The 13,477-nt window shown below is 45.3% G+C and overlaps 1 protein-coding gene across 1 annotated transcript in view; it reads right to left on the minus strand.

Annotated features, from left to right (window-relative positions):
- Positions 1-13,477, minus strand: part of MTHFD2 (methylenetetrahydrofolate dehydrogenase (NADP+ dependent) 2, methenyltetrahydrofolate cyclohydrolase) — a 60,978-nt gene that overhangs the window by 46,890 nt on the left and 611 nt on the right. The gene's annotated exons all lie outside the window — the stretch shown is intronic.

Genomic DNA, 13,477 nt, shown 5'->3' on the forward strand with positions numbered 1-13,477 from the left:
ATAGAGTAATAAATACGTACAAACACTTCTCTGGACCTCAGTTCCCTCATCAGGAAAATGGGGATGAAGACTGTGAGCCCCACATGGGCCAACCTGATCACCTTGTATGCTCCCCAGCGCTTTGCACACAGTAAGCGCTTAACAAATGTTTATTTATTCATTTATTTATTTTACTTGTACATTTCTATCCTACTTATTTTATTTTGTTGGTATGTTTGGTTCAGTTCTCTGTCTCCCCCTTTTAGACTGTGAGCCCACTGTTGGGTAGGGACTGTCTCTATGTGATGCCAATTTGTACTTCCCAAGCGCTTAGTACAGTGCTCTGCACATAGTAAGCGCTCAATAAATACGATTGATTGATTGATTGAAATGTGGCTCGGGGTAAAGAGCCCGGGCTTTGGAGTCCGAGGTCATGGGTTCAAATCTGGCCTCCGCCACTTGTCAGCTGGGTGACTTTGGGCAAGTCACTTCACTTCTCTGGGCCTCAGTTCCCTCATCTGGAAAATGGGGATGAAGACTGTGAGCCCCAAGTGGGCCAACCTGATCACCTTGTATCCTCCCCAGCGCTTAGAACAGTGCTTGGCACACAGTAAGCGCTTAACAAATGTGGCTCGGGTAAAGAGCCCGGGCTTTGGAGTCCGAGGTCATGGGTTCAAATCCCGGCTCCGCCACTTGTCAGCTGGGTGACTGACTTCACTTCTCTGGGCCTCAGTCCCCTCATCTGGAAAATGGGGATGAAGACTGTGAGCCCCTCATGGGACAACCTCATCACCTTGTATCCTCCCCAGCGCTTAGAACAGGGCTTTGCACATAGTAAGCGCTTAAAAAGTACCATCATTATTATTATTATCATTATTAGTGCCTGGCACATAATAACCACTTAACAAATGCTACAATCATTATTATTATTATGAAGTGTTTACTACGTGCCAGGCATTGTACTAAGCGCTGGGGTGGATAAGAGCAAATCGGGTTGTACCTATCTATTCTATTTATTTTATTTTGTTAGTATGTTTGGTTTTGTTCTCTGTCTCCCCCTTTTAGACTGTGAGCCCACTGTTGGGTAGAGACTGTCTCTATTTGTTGCCAATTTGTACTTCCCAAGCGCTTAGTACAGTGCTCTGCACATAGTAAGCGCTCAATAAATACGACTGATGATGATGATGATGTATGCAGTCTCCATCCCGCACGGGGCTCACAGTCAATCTCAGTCTCGAGAAGCAGCGAGGCTCTGTGGAAAAAGCCCGGGCTTTGGAGTCAGGGGTCATGGGTTCAAATCCCGGCTCCGCCAATTGCCAGCTGTGTGACTTGGGGCGAGTCGCTTCACTTCTCTGGGCCTCAGTTCCCTCACCTGTAAAATGGGGATTAAGACTGTGAGCCCCCCGTGGGACAACCTGATCACCTTGTATCCTCCCCAGCGCTTAGAACAGCGCTTTGCACATAGTAAGCACTTAATAAATGCCATGATGATGATGATGATTCTCTGGGCCTCATCTGTCAAATGGGGATGAAGACTGTGAGCCCCCCGTGGGACAACCTGATCACCCTGTCACCTCCCCAGCGCTTAGAACAGCGCTTTGCACATAGTAAGACTTGATAAATGCCATCATTATTATTATTATTATTATTATTACTATTATTAATGCCCATTTTCCAGATGAGGGAACTGAGGCCCGGAGAAGTGAAGCGACTTGCCCAAGGTCACACAGCGGACGGGTGGCGGAGCCGGGATTAGAACCCACGACCTTCGGACTCCCTCTACTTCGACTGTGAGCCCCAGGTGGGACCTGATGATTTTAAAAGTGGCCGGGATTAGAACCCAGGCCCTTCTGACTCCCCCTTCTAAATAATAATAATAATGTTGGTATTAATCAATCAATCAATCGTATTTATTGAGCGCTTACTGTGTGCAGAACACTGCACTAAGCGCTTGGGAAGTACAAGTTGGCAACATATAGAGACGGTCCCTACCCAACAGTGGGCTCACAGTCTAAAAGGGGGAGACAATAATTTAATGTTAATAATTAACAATATTGATAATTAATAATAATGATGGTATTAATAATTGATTGATGATGTTAATAATTAATAATAATGTTGGTATGTGCCAAGCGAGACTGTGAGCCCCAGGTGGGACCTGATGATTTTAAAAGTGGCCGGGATTAGAACCCAGGCCCTTCTGACTCCCCCTAATTAATAATAAGCTCACAGTCTAAAAGGGGGAGACTTTTAATAATTTAATGTTAATAATTAACCATATTAATATTTAATAATAATGGTGGTATTAATAATTGATTGATGATAGTAATAATTAATAATAATGTTGGTTTGTGCCAAGCGAGACTGTGAGCCCACTGTTGGGTAGGGACCGTCTCTATATGTTGCCAACTTGTACTTCCCAAGCGCTTAGTACAGTGCTCGGCACACAGTAAGCGCTCAATAAATAGAGCTCAAGATAGATAAATAAAATAAATAGAGCTCAAAATAAATAGAGCTCAAAGTGCTCGGAGAAGCAGCGTGGCTCAGTGGAAAGAGCTCGGGCTTTGGAGCCAGAGGTCACGGGTTCGAATCCCGGCTCCACCCACGTGTCTGCTGTGTGACCTTGGGCAAGTCACTTAACCTCTCGGAGCCTCAGTTCCCTCATCTGTAAAATGGGGATGATGACTGTGAGCCCCATGCGGGACAATCTGATCACCTTGTATCCCACCCCCCCGGCGCTTAGAACAGTGCTTTGCACATAGTAAGCGCTTAACAAATGCCATCATTATTATTATTATTATTATTAATAAATACAATTGATTGATTGGGTAGGGACCGTCTCTATCTGTTGCCAAGTTGTAGTTTCCAAGCGCTGAGTCCAGTGCTCTGCACACAGTAAGCGCTCAATAAATACGATTGAATGAGTGAATGAATGACCGTCTCTAGATGTTGCCAACTTATACTTCCCAAGCGCTTAGTCCAGTGCTCTGCACACAGTAAGCGCTCAATAAATACGATTGAATGAATGAATGAATGACCGTCTCTATATGTTGCCAACTTGTACTTCCCAAGCGCTTAGTCCAGTGCTCTGCACACAGTAAGCGCTCAATAAATATGATTGAATGAACGAATGAATGTCTCTATGTGTTGCCATCTTGTACTTCCCAAGCACTTAGTCCAGTGCTCTGCACACAGTAAGCGCTCAATAAATACGATTGAATGAATGAATGAATGACCGTCTCTATATGTTGCCAACTTGGACTTCCCAAGCGCTTAGTCCAGTGCTCTGCACACAGTAAGCGCTCAATAAATACAACTGAACGGATGATTAAAAGTCTCAGTCCGACGTGAAAAACTCCCTCTTGTACCTTTTTCCCATCCCACAGACCAAGGGCAAATTTCCCCAAAGCTTATGAGTCATCCCCGCTGCTTAGTCATTTCCTTATTAAAAGTCACCTTTTTAGGTAAAAAAAAAAAGAGAAAAAGAGGAATTACTGTGGTAATTTTGACATCATTTCCTTGTTCTGAAACTTACTGCAACTAGTCAAAATCCCCCCAAGATGATTCATGCCCATCTTCAGAAATATTTCCAGATGAATCAGTTGCATTTACCGAGCGGAGAAATGGACTGAACGTTCCGGGGGCGGCTACAAGCCACGAGAAGCAGCGTGGCTCGGTGGAAAGAGCCCGGGCTTGGGAGTCAGAGGTCGCGGGTTCGAATCCCGGCTGCGTGACTCTGGGCCAGTCACTTCACTTCTCCGGGCCTCAGTTCCCTCATCGGGAAAATGGGGATGAAGACTGTGAGCCCCTGGTGGGACAACTTGATCACCTTGTAATAATAATAGTGATAATGGCATTTATTAATAATAATAATAATAATGGCATTTATTAAGCGCTATGTGCAAAGCACTGTTCTAAGCGCTGGGGAGGTTACAAGGTGATCAGGTTGTCCCACGGGGGGCTCCCAATTTTAATCCCCATTTTCCAGATGAGGGAACTGAGGCCCAGAGAAGTGAAGCGACTTGCCCAAAGTCACACAGCTGGCAATTGGTGGAGCTGGGATTTGAACCCATGACCTCTGACTCCAGAGCCCGGGCTCTTTCCACTGAGCCACGCCACTTCTCTGCATAGTAAGCGCTTACTATGTGCCAAGCACTGTTCTAAGCGCTGGGGAGGTTACAAGGTGATCAGGTTGTCCCACGGGGGGCTCCCAGTCTTCATCCCCATTTTCCAGATGAGGGAACTGAGGCCCAGAGAAGTTAAGTGACTTGCCCAAAGTCACCCAGCTGACAATTGGTGGAGCCGGGATTTGAACCCATGACCTCTGACTCCAAAGCCCCGGGCTCTTTCCACTGAGCCACGCCGCTTCTCTGCATAGTAAGTGCTTACTGTGTGCAAAGCACTGTTCTAAGCGCTGGGGAGGTTACAAGGTGACCAGGTTGCCCCACGGGGGGCTCACAGTCTTCATTCCCATTTTACAGATGAGGCCACTGAGGCCCAGAGAAGTGAAGTGACTTGCCCAAAGTCACACAGCTGACAATGGGCAGAGCCGGGATTTGAACCCACGACCTCTGACTCCAAAGCCCGGGCTCTTTCCCACTGAGCCACAGCGCTTCGAACAGTGCTTTGCACATAGTATTCATTCATTCAATCGTATTTATTGAGCGCTTACTGGGCGCAGAGCACTGGACTAAGCGCTTGGGAAGTACAAGCCGGCAGCATCTAGAGCCGGTCCCTACCCAACAGCGGGCTCACAGTCTAGAAGGGGGGAGACGGACAACGAAACAAAACGTATTAACAAAATAACAAAACAAAATAAAAGAAATAGAATCAATATGTACAAATAAAAGAAATAAATAGAGTAATAACTACGTCCAAACATCTATCCATATATACAGGTGCTGTGGGGAGGGGAAGGAGGTAAGGCGGGGGAGAGGAAGGAGGGGGCTCAGTCTGGGAAGCACTGGGGGGGGATACAATGCAAACACTTAATAAATGCCATTATTATTATTACCATTATTAATATTATATTATTAATATTGATATACTATTATATAATATTAATATTATTGATGTTATTATATTAATAATAAAAATAGTTTTCGTATCAGAGCTGTAGCATGTCAAGAAGCTGGGGCATGAGAAGCAGCGTGGCTCAGTGGAAAGAGCCGCCCAGCCCTTGGACTCAGAGGTCATGGGTTCAAATCCCGGCTCCGCCACTTGTCAGCGGGGTGACTTTGGGCAAGTCGCTTCACTTCTCTGGGCCTCAGTTCCCTCATCTGGAAAATGGGGATGAAGACTGGGAGCCCCCCGTGGGACAACCTGATCACCTTGTAACCCCCCCAGCGCTTAGAATAGTGCTTGAGCTACACCCTGGAGACTGTGAGCCCACTGTTGGGTAGGGACCGTCTCTCGATGTTGCCAACTTGGACTTCCCAAGCGCTTAGTCCAGTGCTCTGCACACAGTAAGCGCTCAATAAATACGATTGAATGAATGAATGAATAATCTATTTATTTTATTTTGTTAATATGTTTTGTTTTGTTGTCTGTCTCCCCCTTCTAGAGTGTGAGCCCGCTGTTGGGTAGGGACCGTCCCTAGATGTTGCCAACTTGGACTTCCCAAGTGCTTAGTCCAGTGCTCTGCACACAGTAAGCGCTAAATAAATACGATTGAATGAATGAATGAATAATCTATTTATTTTATTTTGTTAATATGTTTTGTTGTCTGTCTCCCCCTTCTAGACTGTGAGCCCGCTGTTGGGTAGGGACCGTCCCTAGATGTTGCCGACTGGTACTTCCCAAGCGCTCAGTCCAGTGCTCTGCACACAGTAAGCGCTCAGTAAATACGATTGAATGAATGAATAATCTATTTATTTTATTTTGTTAGTATGTTTGGTTTTGTTGTCTGTCTCCCCCTTCTAGCCTGTGAGCCCGCTGTGGGGTAGGGACCGTCCCTAGATGTTGCCAACTTGGACTTCCCAAGCGCTTAGTCCAGTGCTCTGCACACAGTAAGCGCTCAATAAATACGACTGAATGAATGAATATTATTATTATTACTATTCCACCCGGCCTCCCACAGCACCTGTATATATGGTTGTACATATTTATTACTCTATTTATTTTACTTGGACATATTTATTCTATTTATTTTATTTTGTTAATATGTTTGGTTTTGTTCTCTGTCTCCCCCTTCTAGACTGTGAGCCCACTGTTGGGTAGGGACCGTCTCTATATGTTGCCAACTTGTACTTCCCAAGCGCTTAGTCCAGTGCTCTGCACACAGTAAGCGCTCAATAAATACGATTGAATGAATGAATATTCTACTTATTTTATTCTGTTAATATGTTTTGTTTTCTTCCCTGTCTCCCCCCTTCTAGACTGTGAGCCCGCTGTTGGGTAGGGACCGTCTCTAGATGCTGCCAACTTGGACTTCCCAAGCGCTTAGTACAGTGCTCTGCACACAGTAAGCGCTCAATAAATACGATTGAATGAATGAATGAATATTATTATTATTATTATTAATATTCCATCCGACATCCCACAGCACCTGTATATATGGTTGTACATATTTATTACTCTATTTATTTTACTTGTACATATTTATTCTATTGATTTTATTTGGTTAATATGTTTTATTTTGTTCTCTGTCTCCTCCTTCTAGACTGTGAGCCCACTGTGTGGTAGGGACCGTCTCTAGATGTTGCCAACTTGGACTTCCCAAGTGCTTAGTCCAGTGCTCTGCACACAGTAAGCGCTCAATAAATACAATTGAATGAATGAATATTCTATTTATTTTATTTTGTTAATGTTTTGTTTTCTTGTCTGTCACCCCCTTCTAGACTGTGAGCCCACTGTTGGGTAGGGACCGTCTCTAGATGTTGCCAACTTGTACTTCCCAAGCGCTTAGTCCAGTGCTCTGCACACAGTAAGCGCTCAATAAATACGACTGAATGAATGAGTATTATTATTATTATTAATATTCCATCCGACATCCCACAGCACCTGTATATATGGTTGTACGTATTTATTACTCTATTTATTTTACTTGTACGTATTTATTCTATTGATTTTATTTGGTTAATATGTTTTATTTTGTTCTCTGTCTCCCCCTTCTAGACTGTGAGCCCGCTGTGGGGTAGGGACCGACTCTCTATGTTGCCAACTTGGACCTCCCAAGCGCTTAGTCCAGTGCTCTGCACACAGTAAGCGCTCAATAAATACAATTGAATGAATGGTCTATTTATTTTATTTTGTTAATATTTTGTTTTGTTGTCTGTCTCCCTCATCTAGGCTGTGAGCCCACTGTTGGGCAGGGACTGTCACTATATGTTGCCAACTTGGACTTCCCAAGCGCTTAGTACAGCGCTCTGCACACAGTAAGCGCTCAATAAATACGACTGAATGAATGAATATTATTATTATTACTATTCCACCCGACCTTCCACAGCACCTGTATATATGTTCAGCGCTTAGAACAGTGCTTTGCACATAGTAAGCGCTTAACAAATGCCAATTATTATTATATATGTTTGTACATATTTATTGCTCTATTTTACTTGTACATACTTATTCTATTGATTTTATTTTGTTAATATGTTTTATTTTGTTCTCTGTCTCCCTCTTCTAGACTGTGAGCCCGCTGTTGGGTAGGGACCGTCTCTCTGTGTCGCCAACTTGGACTTCCCAAGCGCTTAGCCCAGTGCTCTGCACACAGTAAGCGCTCAATAAATACGACAATGAATGAATGTATATATGTTTGTACATATTTATTACTCTATTTTATCTGTACATATTTATTTAATTTGGTTACCATGTTTTGTTTTGTTCTCTGGCTCTCCCTTCTAGCCTGTGAGCCCGCTGTCGGGTAGGGACCGTCTCTAGATGTTGCCAACTTGGACTTCCCAAGCGCTTAGTCCAGTGCTCTGCACATAGTAAGCGCTCAATAAATACAACTGAATGAATGAATGAATGGCACACAGTAAGCACTTAACGCAGTAAGCGCTTCCACGCTGGGGAAGCAGCGTGGCTCAGTGGAAAGAGCCCAGGCTTGGGAGTCGGAGGTCATGGGTTCTAATTCCGGCTCCGCCACTTAGCTGTGTGACCTTGGGCAAGTCACTTAACTTCTCTGAGCCTCAGTTCCCTCATCCGTAAAACCAATCGTATTTATTGAGCGCTTACTGTGTGCAGAGCACTGTACTAAGCGCTTGGGAAGTCCAAGTTGGCAACGTCTAGAGACGGTCCCTACCCAACCGTGGGCTCACAGCCTAGAAGGGGGAGACGGACGACAAAACCAAACATATTAACAAAAGAAAATAAATAGAATAAAATGAGGATGAAGACTTTGAGCTCCACATGGGACAACCTAATCCCCTAGTAACCCCCCAGCGCTTTGAACAGTGAGTGAACTAAGCGCTTAGCACAGTGTTCTGCACACCGCAAATGCTTAATACAACTGAACGAATGAATGAATGCGTGAACTAAATGCTTAGCACAGTGCTCTGCACACCGTAAACGCTTAGTACGATTGAACGAATGAATGAACTAAGCGCTTAGCACAGTGCTCTGCAAACTGTAAACGCTTAATACAACTGAACGAATGAATGAATGCGTGAACTAAATGCTTAGCACAGTGCTCTGCACACCGTAAACGCTTAGCACAGAGCTCTGCAAACTGTAAACGCTTAAGACGATTAAAAGAATGAATGAATGAACTAAGCGTTTAGCACAGTGCTCTGCACACCATAAACGCTTAATATGACTGAATGAATGAATGAGTGAACAAAGTGCTTAGCACAGTGCTCTGCACACTGTAAACGCTTAATACAACTAAACGAATGAATGAGTGAACTATGCGCTTAGCACAGTGCTCTGCACACCATAAACGCTTAAGACAACTGAACGAATGAATGAGTGAACTAAGCGCTTAGCACAGTGCTCTGCAACTGTAAACGCTTAAGACAACTGAACGAATGAATGAGTGAACTAAGCGCTTAGCACAGTGCTCTGCAACCGTAAACGCTTAATACGACTGAATGAATGAAGGAATGAACTAAGCGCTTAGCACAGTGCTCTGCAACCGCAAACGCTTAATACGACTGAACGAATGAATGAATGAACTAAGCGCTTAGCACAGTGCTCTGCAACTGTAAATGCTTGAATGAATGAATGAACTAAGCACCTAGCACAGTGCTTTGCATGCCATAAACGCTTAATACGACTGAACGAATGAGTGAACTAAGCGCTTAGCACAGTGTTCTGCAACCGTAAATGCTTAATACGATTGAACAAATGAATGAGTGAAGTGCTTAGCACAGTGCTCTGCACACCGTAAACGCTTAATACTACTGAACGAATGAATGAATGAATGAATGAGTGAACTAAGCGCTTAGCAAAGCTCTGCACACCGTAAGCGCTTGAACGAATGAACTAAGCGCCTAGCACAGTGCTCTGCACACCGTAAACGCTTAATACTACTGAACGAATGAATGAATGAGTGAACTAAGCGCTTAGCACAAAGCTCTGCACACCGTATGCGCTTGAACGAATGAATGAATGAGCTAAGCGCCTAGCACAGTGCTCTGCATGCTGCGAACGCTTAATACGATTGAACGAATGAATGAGTGAACTAAGCGCTTAGCACAGCGCCCTGCACATCGCAAATGCTTAGTACGACTGATCGAATGAATGAATGAATGAGTGAACTAAGCGCTTAGCACAGTGCTCTGCACACCGTAAACGCTTAATACGACTGAACGAACGAATGAACTAAGCGCCTAGTACAGTGCTCTGCAACCATAAACGCTTAATACGATTGAACAAATGAATGAATGAGTGAACTAAGCGCTTAGCACAGCGCTCTGCACACCGCAAACGCTTAATACTACTGAACGAATGAATGAGTGAACTAAGCGCTTAGCACAGTGCTCTGCACACCGTAAACGCTTAATACTACTGAACGAATGAATGAGTGAACTAAGCGCTTAGCACAGTGCTCTGCAACCGTAAACGCTTAATACTGAACGAATGAATGAATGAGTGAACTAAGCGCCTAGCACAGTGCTCTGCACACCGCAAACGCTTAATACGATTGAACGAATGAATGAATGAACTAAGCGCTTAACACAGTGCTCTGCACACCGTAAACGCTTAATACGATTGAACGAATGAATGAATGAGTGAACTAAGCGCTTAGCACAGTGCTCTGCACACCGCAAACGCTTAATACGACTGAACGAATGAATGAGTGAACTAAGCGCTTAGCACAGTGCTCTGCACACCGTAAACGCTTAATACTACTGAACGAATGAATGAGTGAACTAAGCGCTTAGCACAGTGCTCTGCAACCGTAAATGCTTAATACTACTGAACGAATGAATGAGTGAACTAAGCGCTTAGCACAGTGCTCTGCACACCGCAAACGCTTAATACGATTGAACAAATGAATGAATGAACTAAGCGCTTAGCACAGTGCTCTGCACACCGCAAACGCTTAATACTACTGAACGAATGAATGAGTGAACTAAGCGCTTAGCACAGTGCTCTGCACACCGTAAACGCTTAATACGACTGAACGAATGCATGAGTGAACTAAGCGCTTAGCACAGTGCTCTGCAACCGTAAACGCTTAATACTGAACGAATGAATGAATGAGTGAACTAAGCGCCTAGCACAGTGCTCTGCACACCGCAAACGCTTAATACGATTGAACGAATGAATGAATGAGTGAACTAAGCGCTCAGCACAGTGCTCTGCACACCGTAAACGCTTAATACTACCGAACGAGTGAATAAAGGAGTGAACTAAGCGCTTAGCACAGTGCTCTGCACACCGCAAACGCTTAATACGACTGAACGAATGAATGAATGAGTGACCTAAGCGCTTAGCACAGTGCTCTGCAACCGTAAACGCTTAATACTACTGAACGAATGAATGAGTGAACTAAGCGCTTAGCACAGTGCTCTGCACACCGCAAACGCTTAATACGACTGAACGAATGAGTGAACTAAGCGCTTAGCACAGTGCTCTGCACACCGTAAACGCTTAATACGACTGAACGAATGAATGAATGAGTGAACTAAGCGCTTAGCACAGTGCTCTGCAACCGTAAACGCTTAATACGATTGATCGAGTGAATGAAGGAGTGAACTAAGCGCTTAGCACAGTGCTCTGCACACTGCAAACGCTTAATACGACTGAATGAATGAATGAGCGGCCTAAGCGCCGTAAACGCTTAATACTACTGCACGAACGAATGAATGAACTCAGCGCTTAGCACAGTGCTCTGCACACCGTAAACGCATCACGCGATTGAACTAGGCGCTTAACACAGCGTCCTGCACACCGAAAGCGCTCAATACGATTGAATGAATGAACTAAGCGCTCAACACAGTGCTCTGCACATGGTAGGCGCTCCACAGATGGGACAAATAATAATAATTGGCATTTGTTAAGCGCTTACTATGCGCAAAGCACTGTTCTAAGCGCTGGGGAGGATACAGGCTGATCAGGTTGTCCCACGTGGGGCTCACAGTCTTCATCCCCATTTTACAGATGAGGGAACTGAGGCCCAGAGAAGTGAAGTGACTTGCCCAAGGTCACACAGCAGACATGTGGCGGAGCTGGGATTCGAACCCATGACCTCTGACTCCAAAGCCCATGCTCTTCTCCACTGAGCCACGCTGCTCCTGATGGTCATTGATTCAGTCGTATTTATTGAGCACTTACTGAGCGCACAGCACTGCACTAAGCGCTCAACGCAGTGCTCTGCACACCCTAATTGCTTAATAAATACGACCGAATGAGTCAGGAGCACCTTGGGGTGCGCCCAACGCTCCGCACATAGTTGGCACCCAACAGACACCACGAATTGACCAACCCTTCATTCATTCAATCATATTTATTGAGCGCTTACTGTGTGCAGAGCACTGTACTAAGCGCTTGGGAAGTGCAAACTGGAAACACGCACAGAGAGCGCTCAATTCATTCATTCACTCCTAATTATTATTAATAATCGTATTTATTGAGCGCTTACTGTGTGCAGAGCACTGCCCTAAGCGCTTAATTCATTCACTCAATCGTATTTATTGAGCGCTTAGGGTGTGCTGAACGCTGGACTATAAATATAATGGAATGGATCAAGACCTCTAAGACTATGAGCCCGCTGGTGGGTAGGGACCGTCTCTAGATGTTGCCCACTTGTCCTTCCCAAGCGCTTAGTACAGTGCTCTGCACACAGGAAGCGCTCAATAAATACCATTGAATGAATGAATCAAGAGCACGGAAGGATGGCCCGAGGGGTCAACCCAGCGCTCCGCACACAGTTGGCACCCCGTAGATAGGGCGGATGATGGATGGATGATAATAATAATAATGATGATGACGGCACTTATTAAGCGCTTACTATGTGCAAAGCACCGTTCTAAGCCCCGGGGAGGTTAGAGGGTGATCAGGTTGTCCCTCGGGGGGGTTCACAGTCTTAACCCCCATTTGACAGATGAGGGAACTGAGGCCCAGAGAAGTGATGTGACTTGCCCGAAGTCACCCAGCTGACAAGTGGCAGAGCCGGGATTTGAACCCGTGACCTCGGACTCCCAGCCCGGGCTCTTTCCACTGAGCCACGCAGCTTCTCCATGGATGGATGAATTGGTAGGTGGATGGTTGGATGGGTGGGCGGATGAATTGGTGGATGGAAGGATGGATGATTGGATAGATGGATGGATGGATTGGTAGGGGGATGGTTGGATGGATGGATGGATGGATGGATGGATGGATGAATTGGTAGGGGGATGGATGGATGGATGGATTGATGAACTGGTAGGGGGATGGTTGGTTGGATGGATGGATGGATGAATTGGTGGGGGATAGGGGGATGGTTGGATGGATGGATGAATTGGTAGGGGGATGGACGGATGAATTGGTAGGGGGATGGATGGATGAATTGGTAGGGGGAGGGATGGATGAATTGGTAGGGGGAGGGATGGATGAATTGGTACGGGGATGGATGGATGAATTGGTAGGGGGATGGATGGATGAATTGGTGGGGGATGGTTGGATGGATGGGTGAATTGGTAGGGGGATGGATGGATGAATTGGTAGGGGGATGGATGGATGAATTGGTAGGGGGATGGATGGATGAATTGGTAGGGGGATGGATGGATGAATTGGTGGATGGAAGGATGGATGGACGGATGGATGAATTGGTGGATGGATGGATGGATGAATTGGTGGATGGATGGATGAATTGGTAGGGGGATGGTTGGATGGATGAATTGGTAGGGGGATGGTTGGATGGATGAATTGGTAGGGGGATGGTTGGATGGATGAATTGGTAGGGGGATGGTTGGATGGATGAATTGGTAGGGGGATGGATGAACTGGTAGGGGAATGGATGGATGGATGAATTGCTAGGGGGATGGTTGGATGGATGAATTGATGGATGGATAGATGGATAATGAATTGGTAGGGGGATGGATGGATGGATGAACTGATGGATGGATGG

The sequence above is a fragment of the Tachyglossus aculeatus genome, chromosome 5 (genome assembly GCF_015852505.1).
Source record: "Tachyglossus aculeatus isolate mTacAcu1 chromosome 5, mTacAcu1.pri, whole genome shotgun sequence".
NCBI classification, from domain to species: Eukaryota; Metazoa; Chordata; class Mammalia; order Monotremata; family Tachyglossidae; genus Tachyglossus; species Tachyglossus aculeatus.